The sequence below is a fragment of the Centruroides sculpturatus genome, unplaced genomic scaffold (assembly GCF_000671375.1).
Source record: "Centruroides sculpturatus isolate CEXI.00-Female unplaced genomic scaffold, Cexi_2.0 scaffold356, whole genome shotgun sequence".
NCBI classification, from domain to species: Eukaryota; Metazoa; Arthropoda; class Arachnida; order Scorpiones; family Buthidae; genus Centruroides; species Centruroides sculpturatus.
The window spans coordinates 42,927-56,124 of record NW_019384626.1 but is presented as its reverse complement, the minus strand read 5'-3'; the positions used below and the strand labels follow the sequence as shown (position 1 = coordinate 56,124).

Here is a 13,198-nt window from a genome sequence, read left to right as displayed (position 1 = left end):
TTCTTTATTTTGTTTTAATTAACTTGTATAATCTTTGCGATTATTTAAGCTTGTTAAATCTTAACGTAAATTTGTATAACCGCTTTTTGAATTATTATTTTACATAATTTCGAATTCTTCATTCAATTCAAAATGATAACTGAGGATGATTGCTTAAAGCATTCGAAAGTGTTTTTAAGATATTAAAAACGATTTGCTGGATTGTTTAAAGATTTTGTTTTTACTTATACTTATATTGTAGTTCCAGTAAGAAAGTATTTATTTAACTTTTTTTTGACTTGCTATTCATTCTTTCTATACATATTACATGGGAAAGATGGTATTCTCCATGAAACAGGAATAGTGACTGTGGAAGGCTGTGTACAGAGCAGATCAATTAAGGAAATGCAAGAGGCCTTCACTGACAAGTACCCAGAAACAAAATCACCAGCTAAACATTGTATTTAAAGCCTGATTCAGAAATAGCACCAAATCAGCTCTGTCACAAAGAGGAGGAAATCAAGGCCTCCATCAATTCAGACATCAAAATTATTCATGTCATTCAGCAGCAGATTGCAAATAGCCATGGAAAATCAACTCGGAGACTGTTCCAGTAAGTTGTTCAGCAAGTGTTGAAATCTCTGAACCTCAAATCATACCAAATAACATGTGCAGAAACTGAAAAAGCCCAACAAAACTAAAGCTGTACATGGTTGTTGATTGCAATTATTGAAGGACTTTTGGAACTTTCTGGAAAGTACTTTATGACTGATGAAGCACCAAATGATCAGGTCACATGAATGCACAGAATACAAGGTATTGATCTATTGAAAATTCCCACCTGACTCACAAAACACCACTGCATGAGTAGAAAATTGGTAGTTGGTGACAATATCAGGAACACAAATAGTGGGCCCAATTTTCTTCATATCAACTGTGAATACTGCAATTTATGTAGAAATTTTTAAACATTTTATGACTAACAAACACCAGAAGAAAGGATGTACTGCTTTTTCAACAATATGGGGCAACATGCCACACCTCCTGTGACTCATTGGAGCAGGTTCATGAACAGTTTACAAACCAGTAAAGTGTCAGTAAGGGTGATAGCCATCACATTTCCTGGACTTGTCCACATGCATTTTTATTTGTGGAGACATTTAAAGTTCAAAGTGTACACCAATAATCCACATGCTGCATACCCAGGATGAATTCAAGGAAAACATCATGAACACTATCTGCAGCATCACCACTGAAGAGCTGTAGGCATTATCAGCAAACATGCTGCAACATGCCCAGAGGTACATAGATATGATCGGGAACCACTTCCAGCATCTGTTGTAATATATAAGTAAATCAATAATGCTTTGGAAAAACAATCCACTTGCTTGTTCTTCCTGTCACAGTATCATTTCAGGCTGATTACTTTTCCATTGGCTCACCCTGTATATCATGCATAACAAGTGCCATCTGAAAGACCTATTTTACAATATTCAAATATGATGTTCTCATTAAAAAGTTTTTTGTCAGTTTTGAATTGTTATCAGATTATGTATATTTATATCTTGTTAGAAATATCAAATATCAGTAGATAAAACTCATTTAAGATTATACTACTACTATTCATAATTTGACAATACAGTTTAGTTTTTTTGATTCACTAACAGAAGGTGTGTTTCTATTTCAACAGTTTTTATTTATCTTTATTTAGTTGAGTTCAACTAAATAAAGATGGAATACTGCCAAGTGTTGAAATAGAAACACACCTTATGTTAGTGAATCAAAGAAATTAAGACAAAACAGTTTCAGAAGATTTAATACAGTTTAGCAGTTTAAACACAAAATTGTCCAAAGTTGGCTTAATCCATTTGAGACAATCTGCCAAAGGAAAAGATGTTTGACTGGTTTTACTATACAAGTTCCTGTTGTAGTCTGAGTTAAAAACAATTTCATCTCTAGGTACAGAAAAAAAAGAAATTTTCAGAGCTTAAGAATTCAATCTTTATAAAAGAAACTGTAATTTTCAATTTCATAACATTAATCAGATAATACTCAGCATTTCAGTAATATCTTAGATTTGAGAAATATTTTAGTTCATGTCAAATAAAAAAACTGGGTATTGGTATTTATGAAAATTTATATTATTTTCATCATGTTTAGTGTTGTATAAGTATGACACCACTCACAGAACTGGACATAATACTGTCAAAATAAACACACTAAAATCAAAAATATCCAATCAATAAGAACAAACTCTAATAAATTAATAAACATTTTTGATGGTTTTAAACCATCAAAAACATTCATTTAATTTATTAAAGTTTTTTCTTATTGGATATTTTTGATTTCTTGACATAATTCAAAATAAATTCATCACAAAATTTCTCTCTAGAATATAACATTCCTGAATATGCCCTCAGACTAGAACTTAATAGATTCAAACTAATGGTCCCTTCTTTGTAAAAAGGTTCATTAACTTTCTTTTCATGATTAGAGTTAATGGAAATTTACCTTCTAAACTGTTGTTCTTGTTATGGCAAAAATCTTGTCAAAATCTGCAGAAAAGTTCTTCGGTGAACCAAATGACAAATATTGACGACGACTTTGGTGTTTCTATAACTCCACTGTTGGTAAAATCAGAAACTAGTGACCTGATTAAAACTCAACTAATCCAAAATACATTGGAAATTTCTCTATCTCAAGACATTGGAGAAAAATGTACAACCAGAAAGAACCAGAGTGGTACAGCATTATTCTGGATTATCCTTTTAATAATAACTACATGTTATCAAATATGCCGTTTGCAATAAAGAAATTTTTTATCCAACTTAGATTTCACTTCACACTTTCCTATCATTCCTTACTTTTCTTCCCTCTTCTCACTTCCTTTAAAACTCTTCATCCTTCCTTTTCAAAGGCTATGCCGTAAGGTTCAGCCTTCTAACACTTTTAAGCATATCATATCATATCCAACTTAGATTAAATAAAAAGATGATTATGGTTAATAAAATTTATGAATTCTCAAAAACATACTGTCCAAGATGCAAAGAAATATTGACTAAACTTCATATGTTTTGTGAGTGCAAGGAATGTCTGAAACTAAGGGTTAATGGTGAGCTAAATCAACTAAAAACCTTTGAGGAAAACCAAATGTATCAGTTATTTCATTTAGCAAACACTACAGTAATATACCAATTGTATAATTTCACAAAAAATTTTTGTAAACAGCCTCTCTAATTTTATATGTAACAAATCTGATACATATAGCTATTGTAATTTTAGGGCACTGTTTTACATGATTGTTGTTTATGTTCCTTTCCTTTCCTTGTTCTGTGGTTAATATGGAGTGTTCAGCACATATAGGCTATATACTCCAAGAGAGCGAAGTTTTTGAATGTTAGGCGTCCAATGAGCTGGCCTTATAGATGGAATGGCCATACGCCCCGCACGCCTATGCCATTCCATCTATAAGGCCGGTTTATGTGGATATAATTAAATTTGGATATAATGTAAGTCTAACACCCTGTTATAACAGGTTTGGTGTTTCTATAACTCCATTGCTGGAAAAACTGTTATAACAGGTTATGGCCTATTATGATTAATAAATTTGATTTAATTTGATATTTTTGATTTCAGTGTGTTTTTGTTGTGTAAGAAAATATAAGAATAATAATATTATACAACATCAAAAATAACAACAATATAATTTAAAAATTTAATATTTTTTCTTTAGTTTAAAAAAATATCTCATGTATTTTATGATTAGTTTTGTAAGAGTTTTTGAACTCTTACAAAACTAATCATAAATGAAATATAAACTATAAAATAATTACAGTTAATATTAAAAATATGAAAGAAAAAATTAATTAATCTTGCTTATCTAACATAAATGATAATATGTATTGTTATGCAGGTTTATCTAGAGTAGGAGATGCAACCTTTTTCTAACGACCATACATAACTACAGTGGCTATGAGGTGGCTAAGCCCTCTCAGATTAATGGTGTCCATATACAATATACACTTTTGATTTCATCACATAAACTTGGACTACTTTTACTTATTTTTACCCTTAAACTATAGATCTAGTGCTGGCTAAAAAATAAAAAAAAACCATCAATTTTTTCAGTATGCCCCTCTATCCCCCAAAGACTTATTGGCTATGGAACTAGCCATGTAAAGTGTAGAAATTGGCTGAGAGCTATGGAGGGTTGTAAGTGCTAACCCCCATTGGTACCATGTGCTAACAGAGGACAAGAGGTTGCTCTGATGTATTCTGGTTTTGTCAAGCCTTTCATCTTGTAGAGATATTTTATATATCCCAGGTATTCTAAGATGGCACTGCATATCTTTTTGTTGTGCAAGAGATGGTAGATTATTGTCCCGTTGGCCCCAGGGAGCAATAATCTACCATCTCTTATTATAATCTACAGGGGGCAATTCATCTCTTATTATTATACCCAGGGAGCAATATCTAATCATTAATTTATATATAATTAATATGTTCAGTCAAGGTTGACACCTTGACTGAACAAATTGGTTATATATAAATTAGTGATTAGAGATTGCTCCCTGGGTATAATCATTTAGTTAATCATTTAATTAATCTGGAAGAGAAAATTGGATGGCAGTCCAGGTAGCATAACTGGCAATGCATCTGCATGGCAAGCAGGAATTACAGGTTCAACTCCCATTCCAAGCTGATCTTTTCTTCTAGAATATTATAAAATTAAATTTAACAAGAGATATCAACCTAACCATCTACCTCCTGCCAAATTATTTGGTAATTATCATATAGCCTTAATAATCTAAATTCTTCATTTCATACATAAAATTATTTCATATGCTCATTTTATTGAAAATCTATTAATTATATGAATGAGAATGCTTGACATTAATTCCTTTATAAGTACCATAAACACCAGTCCATTTGGGCTAATATTAAAACTGGAGCAAAACAGTCACCACAAAGTGCATTTCCTCAATGTAAAAATTAAAGTCCAGAGTAGATCCATTGCAACCTCAGTATATTACAAACTGGAACATCAGCTTCACAACATACCAAACCTCTCCTGTGACCCATTCAAATAATCTTTTAGAATTGCTGATCAGAAGAACATTTACTCATTGCTCTAGTATCTTGGACATGTACTGTACCAGGATATAAACTATGTTAAAAAATAACTGAATCCCATGTTTTTTTGCTAACATGATAGACTACCTTGTTCAGGCTTTTATAACAAAATCAAGGCTACATAGTAATAAAGAAAAAGAAAACAAGCATTACATTTCATATGATTCTCTATTCAATTCCTTGTATAAAGAGAAAGCAAATGCAATTTCTTGCATAGCTTTCAAAAAGAATGCAAAACTTCTACACAAAAGAAATCTAACAATCTAGTCTCTTGCACAATGAAAAAGATATGCAGTGCCACCTTACAATACCTGGGACATATAAAATACCTCTAAGATGAAAGGCTTGAGTAAAATAAGGATGCATTAGAACAACCTCTCGCTCTCTGATAGCACATTTAAAAGAGCATGAAATCAATAAAGGTTTACATTTTACAGCCCTAGCTACACATGCTGCAGATCCCAATATTAAGATGCTCTTTAACAAAATGAGCTTTATTCACCATATGGCAAAAAAAAGGAAGATTTTGAGTTCTAAAACTTTTAAAGCTTCAGAACTCAAAATCTATCTATCAGAGAAAAGTGAACTGCATCAACTTTAAAGACTGGGAAGGCATTCCTACCATGTGGAAAGCACAATTTGAGTTATTTGAAGATCCATTGAAGATCCATTGAAGATCAGAAGCAGTCTAGGAGTCCTGCTTTTATTTTAATTATATTTTATTATGTGTTCATTATGTATCTTATTACAAATTTCTATACTACATGTAAAAAAAATGATAAGATTGCTATTGTATATTCGAATATTAGTGGCGGAGTGGAAACACTGTATCGTCAGCATCTAAAAAGCCAGATTCATGCATGCGCTTTACAGAGCACCAACCTCACCCGGTTTAGCTGGTGAAAGTCTAGGTAGGACCTTGGATGGATGCTACACATATACCACATCCAATTCTATCCAGGACCGGTTCTGGACTGTTAGCTGCCTGCCCGCTAGATATTTGGCCGCCCTCGCCCGATTACATGAATCACGAGTAGATTTATAACTTAACCCAACCGATAAGAATTTACTGGTATGTTTTTATGATAGTTCTGTATAGTTGACAGGAGTTTAAAAAATCCATTAAAATATTTGATATTTTTATTCCGCTCTCCGANATTGAAGATCCATTGAAGATCAGAAGCAGTCTAGGAGTCCTGCTTTTATTTTAATTATATTTTATTATGTGTTTATATTCGAATTTAAAAATTTAGAAAAAGTTTGCTGAAAAGAATCTGTTGGAAGTTTAAAATCTGTTCTCACACTGAAATATTTAAAACTTGAGTATTGGAACACAACAGTCCAAATTTTGAATATTCTTCCATTTTCTTTCTCTTCTCTTCAGAAGACAACTGATGATGACTTTGAAAAACTGAAATGTAATGATGACAACTCTGTTTCCTGCTGAAGTTTAAGGTTAGTTCAGTTTTATTTTGATTTTATATACAGTGATACCTGTTACTTCGAATGTTCCAGAGTTAAACTCTAAATTTGAGAGAAAGTTGACCCTAAGTTCAAACGCTTCTATATTTGCACAATGAAAAAATGCACTTGCTGAATAAACACCATCTGTTGAGTGTCTAAATCATCCCTTGCTCTCAATGTGAAAGCAAATCTTTCATTACATTCATGTGTTTTCAGTGCTTTTTCACTTTATTTTTGGTGTGTTTGGTTATATAAAACCCCTACCTATTAACATAGGATCCAAGCCTAAGAGGAAGTTTGTAGTATCAGCAATTGAGATAAGAAAGGAACTTATTGTGAAGCGTGAAAATGGTACACATGCAGCAGATCTGGCAGCCATGTCTAAGATGCTGAAATCAACAGTGTGCACCATTCTAAACAAGAAGGAAGCAATAAAAGCAGCAAATAAGGCTAAGGGTGACAACATTGACCTCCAGATTACACATTATTAAGATGGAAAAATTTCTAGTTTAAATAAATGAGAAGCAATTGCTGGTAATATCATCTCCAAGAGGATTATTTGTGAAGAAAACCAAGCAGCTATACAGTGACCTTAAGAAAAAAATGGAATATTATCAACTTCTCACTAAGGTACAGTAAATGAAATTTTATTTTATTATGCAGTATTTAAGTATTTTATTTGTTGTTTTCATATTTTAATTTATTTAGGTCATGTTAACTTTTACTATAAATTAATTATGTGTATTTCCTGTTTATCAAAATGGGTATTGTTTAGGGTCTTAAAATGGATTAATTCACTTTACATTACACCTCATTTCTAATGGGGAATTGATTTGGACTTAAACAATTCAGAGTTCAAATAGCTTCCAGGAACAAATTAAATTTGAATTAGAAGACACCACTGTATTTCATTTTCAAAAAGATTTGTTTCAAAATACAAAATATCCCTGAGCAAACATTTTAAAACTTTTAAAATTCTCTTCTGGCAGACATTTGTAAAAATTTAACAAGCAATTTGTAAGGAATATAAAAAAATTTAATAAACTCTCTTCTGTAAAAATCATTTGCAGCAAGATCTACTAATTTTAGTTGATTTTCAAAAGTCAATTAGAATCAATCACAGCTGGATAAATATGCTTTAGAGATTCATACTTGGACCATAAACCGGAAATTCCTAATCTATTGTTTTTGGTATTCAAAATAAAATAAATTACAGTACTTTTTCTTTATTCATTTTTAATACAATAGTTTGTTAATTAAAGAGCAGTTATCCCATATCTTTATAAAGCATTACTACTTTTTTATATAAAATGAATAAATAAAGCAAATTATAATATTGTAAAATTACACATGATATTTTGCTTCAAATTTTATGAGCTTTCATATATACTGTACCTATATCAGAATTTCAATTTTAAAACTATCAGCACTAAATTTTTTTTAACACAAATACAACTTTCTATCATTATGTAATGCAATAAATTATGTACAAAAGTATTACAATTTGATAGATAAAATATTTATAAAAAATTATAAAAAAAATAATTACCTGTCTATCTCAAACACATTTATCTCAAAATTTATTTTTTCCTTGCATTTTCAGCCTAAATTCAATATATTTTCCATGTTTATCTCATATAATTTTCTTCCAAAACATCTATATCTCAAATTACAGACTGAAGTGTCAATTACAAATTCAAAGCTCAACAACTACATTTTGATAGCATAAATTGTAGCCGAGAAACATCTATGGCAATACAGTACATACAGTAGTTGCAATTAACACTTCTTTTCTCCGATCGGCTACGAGTTTGGCTTGCATCTTATTGGTCAAAGTTGGACATCAAAAACTATTGACAAACTATTTCTGTTACGGTATGTCAAAAATGTTTTATTTATACCCAATACAGGTATCTCCTTTACTTGCTATTGTATTAGTAAAATACCATATTGCCAATCAAAACCTATTACCATTTACTGAGTAGGAACCTCTCTATCTCAAATTTTCTTTCCTGTGAGATTCAAAATAGATAGGTTCAACTGTATATATAGAAACGTGATATATGTTTCTATATATAGCCTCTCCAAATCATTTCAAAAAGAAATTTACAATCTTATAATCAAATTCATAAATTAGTATCCTTATACAGTATGTAAGTTCTTATTATAAAATAAATAATTATTTTATAATAAGAACTTTCCTTATTATTATTATATAAAAGAATAATGGTAAATATTTTACATAATAAGGTATGCTGTTTTTACTAATACCTTCTTATAATAATTATTCTATAATAAATTACATAAAATTCAGTTAAGTATGATAAGTTTAAAATTTGGCCAATATTTGTGATTTAACTTCAAATATCTTAAATAATAAACAATATTTGATTAGAATTCTCAGTTTTTAACTCATTACACAAAATGTATTGTATACACAATATTTGAGCGTGTTGTAAATACAAATCATATTCAATTATGTTGTAAATTAACCCATTATAACTAATTATAAACTGATAAAGTAAACTGCGCAATTAAATCAAATGAAGTTAGCAAACTGAAATGACGTCATTAATTAAGGCTATAAGATTTTTGTCTTACGGTCGAAATAAAGTTTGCTTTATTACATTTATATTATTCAAATTTTACGTATTTAAATTAGACATAAATTAGTAGTAAATTAAACGTATTTAATAAAAAAGTAATGATTTAAAAATAACATTTACCCGCTAATCAAATTAAAGATCATGAAAGCAAACTTAAGATTTTAAATAGTTAACAAAGGACATGCGCTGCCATCTGTTGTTCAAATTTATTACTATCGATATCTTCGTATTTCGGAGTTGGAATATGAGAATTTGTACGATACTGATTTCGCTTTCTCCCGTTGTTCTTTAATATCTTTTTCGCATTAAAAGATATATATGGCACTCGGCCAGAGAAATACATTAAAAAGCAGATTCTCACGATAGGAATGATATATTTTACAATTAGATAATGGATTAAGAATTAAGAAAAGCTGGATGGATGTTGTTGAAATTCTAGAAAATATATTTTCTAGAATTGCACTGAATCTAAGAGTATTTATATAAATTACGTACAAATACATGTTCTTATAGATACTTAACAAATTTTAGATACTGTAACATCTATTGAATAGTGTGGGCATATATCTTATATTTGAAGTACTGATATGAAATTTTGAAGTAAACTAAATTACATTTAAAATTTGCTGGAAAAACTTCATTTCTAAATGAAGGATTAACAGAACCATTTCAAAAATTAATTCTTTATATATAGCCCTATATATAATCCTCCCCTAATATATTAGAGGGACAGTTGGATATATATAATATTATATAAATATTAAAATAGCAATGCATACTTAGTCAACACAATAATTTCTAAGGAATACAAAAAATACAATTTATTCTATAACTAAATCCATTTTGTGACAAAGCTGCAAACTGCGAAAGAACGTCACTTTAACGAGATAATGAATGAGTTCAAATTGATGTTTATCGGTCTAGAATTTTATGGCCCGTGGTTCTGTAGCGATTAAACTAAAATGCTATTTAATGATTTAAAATTTGTATACTTTAATCATTATTAGCTCTAATTGAGATTTAACTGCATATTTCGAATTCTATGCATTATTTAGGAAAGAAAGAAAGAAAAAACAAAAAAAAAAAAGTCAATATTTGAGCTGCTGATCATAGGCTATAGCAATTTGAATCAATCATAATAAGTAATAGAATTGTGTTGTTGAACATAATCTAATTTTTCCTACATAGACTAACTTCATCCTTAAAGAATTCGGGAAATTTTAATATAATAGTGCAATATAATGCCTTGATACTTTATAAAAAATATATTATAAAGTTATGTATAATAAAATATTCAAGTGAAACAAGTAATATGTTTTAATATCGCATGATTTATAACATACTACACTTTGGTTGATCTAAGCGTTAATCTGATATTGATGACATTCTTAAGAACATTTTATCTATAATTCTATTAAAGATAAATAAAAAATGTGATATTTTTCCTCTTATTTTCTGAAAAATGAACTTTAAAAATAAACTATTAAATTTATATATAAATTTAAACCGAAAACATTAAATAATTTCCTACATATATTGCACTATTTTATATTTTCTCTACGATCGATACAAAATATAGTAAAATCTAATTTTCAGTTGAAAGATAAATATTATAATACAGTACTTACACTAATATTAAAACAAAAATTGATAGAAAAGAAATAAATAATCAACTGAAAGCATCGATTAACAGTAACGACAAAAAGAAAAGAAGAAAAGACGGAAAGTATTTTAATGTAAATCAATCACTAAATCATTCACTATCAAACGGACATAAGTTCATAATTAAATTATCTAAAATTCACGACCATTGCAATGGGTGTATGATTCTCTAGAGGCAAAACTCTTATTTAAAAATAATTAAATAGTTTTAAACAAAAAAAAGTAATTGAATTAATTAAAGCAATAGATATTTTTATCGAACTAATAAATTAGAAATACGTTGATAATAAAATAAAGTTTTCTTGATTTCAACAAAACGAATGATGTTTAAAATAATGTTTCATATTTAATCAATTATTTTTATGTTAGAAAGTGGATAAATTAACGTATCTCTTGTATACACGATCATTTCAAATATGCAAATTCGTTTATAATCGTTGAAAGAGTGAAATTCCGACAATTTTCATTCATCTTTTATTATACTAAATTTTAACTTACTTGAAAACGGCTAAACTAATTATTTTTTTAGTATGTCTCAACACCAATTTTGAGAACATTTATCAGAGTTTGTCAATTTGTTTAACATATTATGTCACTAAGATAATTTAAAAGTTTCAACAGAAATTTTCTTTTGTAGGTGTATAATTTCGCGCCGTTGATTTTATACAATATTGTGATATTTATTTATATTTATTGCTTTAAAACCGATATTTAAAATTTCGAGTGTGTTATACTTCTGACAAATTTAACCTGAATGCAACATGATTAAGAATGCATCTGTTTTGTATGAGCTAGTTCTTACAAATGAGTCATTTTACATATAATAAATATTAACTTACAATATACTGAATATTTTAAATATTTTTCTTTATTATTATTAAATTTACTAAATAAATCTTCAGTGATTAGGCTACATCTGTATAAATTTTAAATTTAACTGTAATTATTATCTGACTCTAAAATTGTTCCTTACTTTTAGTTTATACTATATTATACATAGATATATAAATTTATAAATGTATATAAGCTATAATAAATAATTCTAGAGTCGGATGATAAATATTAATATATATATTTTTACATACACCAAATGAATTATGTCTTGTTCTTATATATTTTATTTTATGTATTAAACTGTGATGAACTTGTTCCAAATAACAATTAGGCTATTATCTTTTCAGTATTATTTATGTTATTTACATATATATATATTTAATTTATAATAAACAGATAGACAATACCTAGAAGAAAATAAAGTCCGACTGAGGCTAATAATCAAAACTAGCTTTCCATATGGGGAAGCACATCACAAATCGATTGCCAATATTAATATAGCATTTTTATGATTTACATTAATTGTGAAAATGCATTTTAAGTTATATATATATGTATAAATCTATTATTTATTCATTTAATTTCCTCCATTTCCTTATGTAACTTTTCAGAATTTTTTCAGAGAAGTATGCGACGTCTGTAAGTTTTTGCCTTAAACAAACCTGATAAATTATCGTCATTGGGTCATCGGGGTCGTCTATAAATTACGCAACGCTAATTTTAAATTTTCAATTACCATCCCATCTCTCCCTGTAACGTTACGTAACGCTGCCGCACGTGCCCACTCCTAACATTACGTAACGCATATCCTGGATCACTCAGGACTTAATTTTGGGGAAGTCGAGTTAAACGAATAAAAAAATTTAATGCGAATTCAATAAAATTCCACCTTATATGACCGCTAATTCATAAGTAGTATAGAAATAACGCGACACAATATAAATAAAAAATGTATTTTAATTAGGAAAAGATTTTTGGAAAATTTTCTAGTGTTTGTTTTCCTTTTTCTTTGGAAAATGCTAGGACTCCTTGACCCCATCTGTGTGCGCCACTGTCCTGGATCAATCTCTTAATTGTAATAAGGAATAATACACTGTACGCCGTACTGAACATTATATTATTTCATTGATTGCATGTAGGCCTATAACGTACAAAGCAGTGACATAAACAGTACGGTTCGTTATGCAACACTTCATAAATAAAAATGAATCACTAGTTACCCAATAGTTGAAACCCTAGAATTACGTAAGTTTTTGTAAACACCATCTACCTCTTATGACCATCGTAGCGATTCCCTGAATACCCACTCACTTCTACATCACGTAATTTACGGACAGCCCTTCCATTCGGTCGCATTTATGTATATTTACGTATTTAATAGTAAAATATTGTTTGTGGGAATGGCTGGATGGCAGAAGCGATAAAAACTCTCTTACTACCCATAAATCTGGATCCTGTTCGAATCAGGTACTCAGAAATTATGTATTGTTTGACTCGGCTATGTAAGTTGCAGCCCTTCG

At 29.2% G+C, this 13,198-nt stretch overlaps 1 protein-coding gene across 1 annotated transcript in view; it reads right to left on the bottom strand.

Moving 5' to 3' along the window:
* The window catches only part of LOC111625627 (regulating synaptic membrane exocytosis protein 2-like), a 328,126-nt gene that overhangs the window by 287,533 nt on the left and 27,395 nt on the right, over positions 1 to 13,198 (bottom strand). The window lies entirely within an intron of this gene.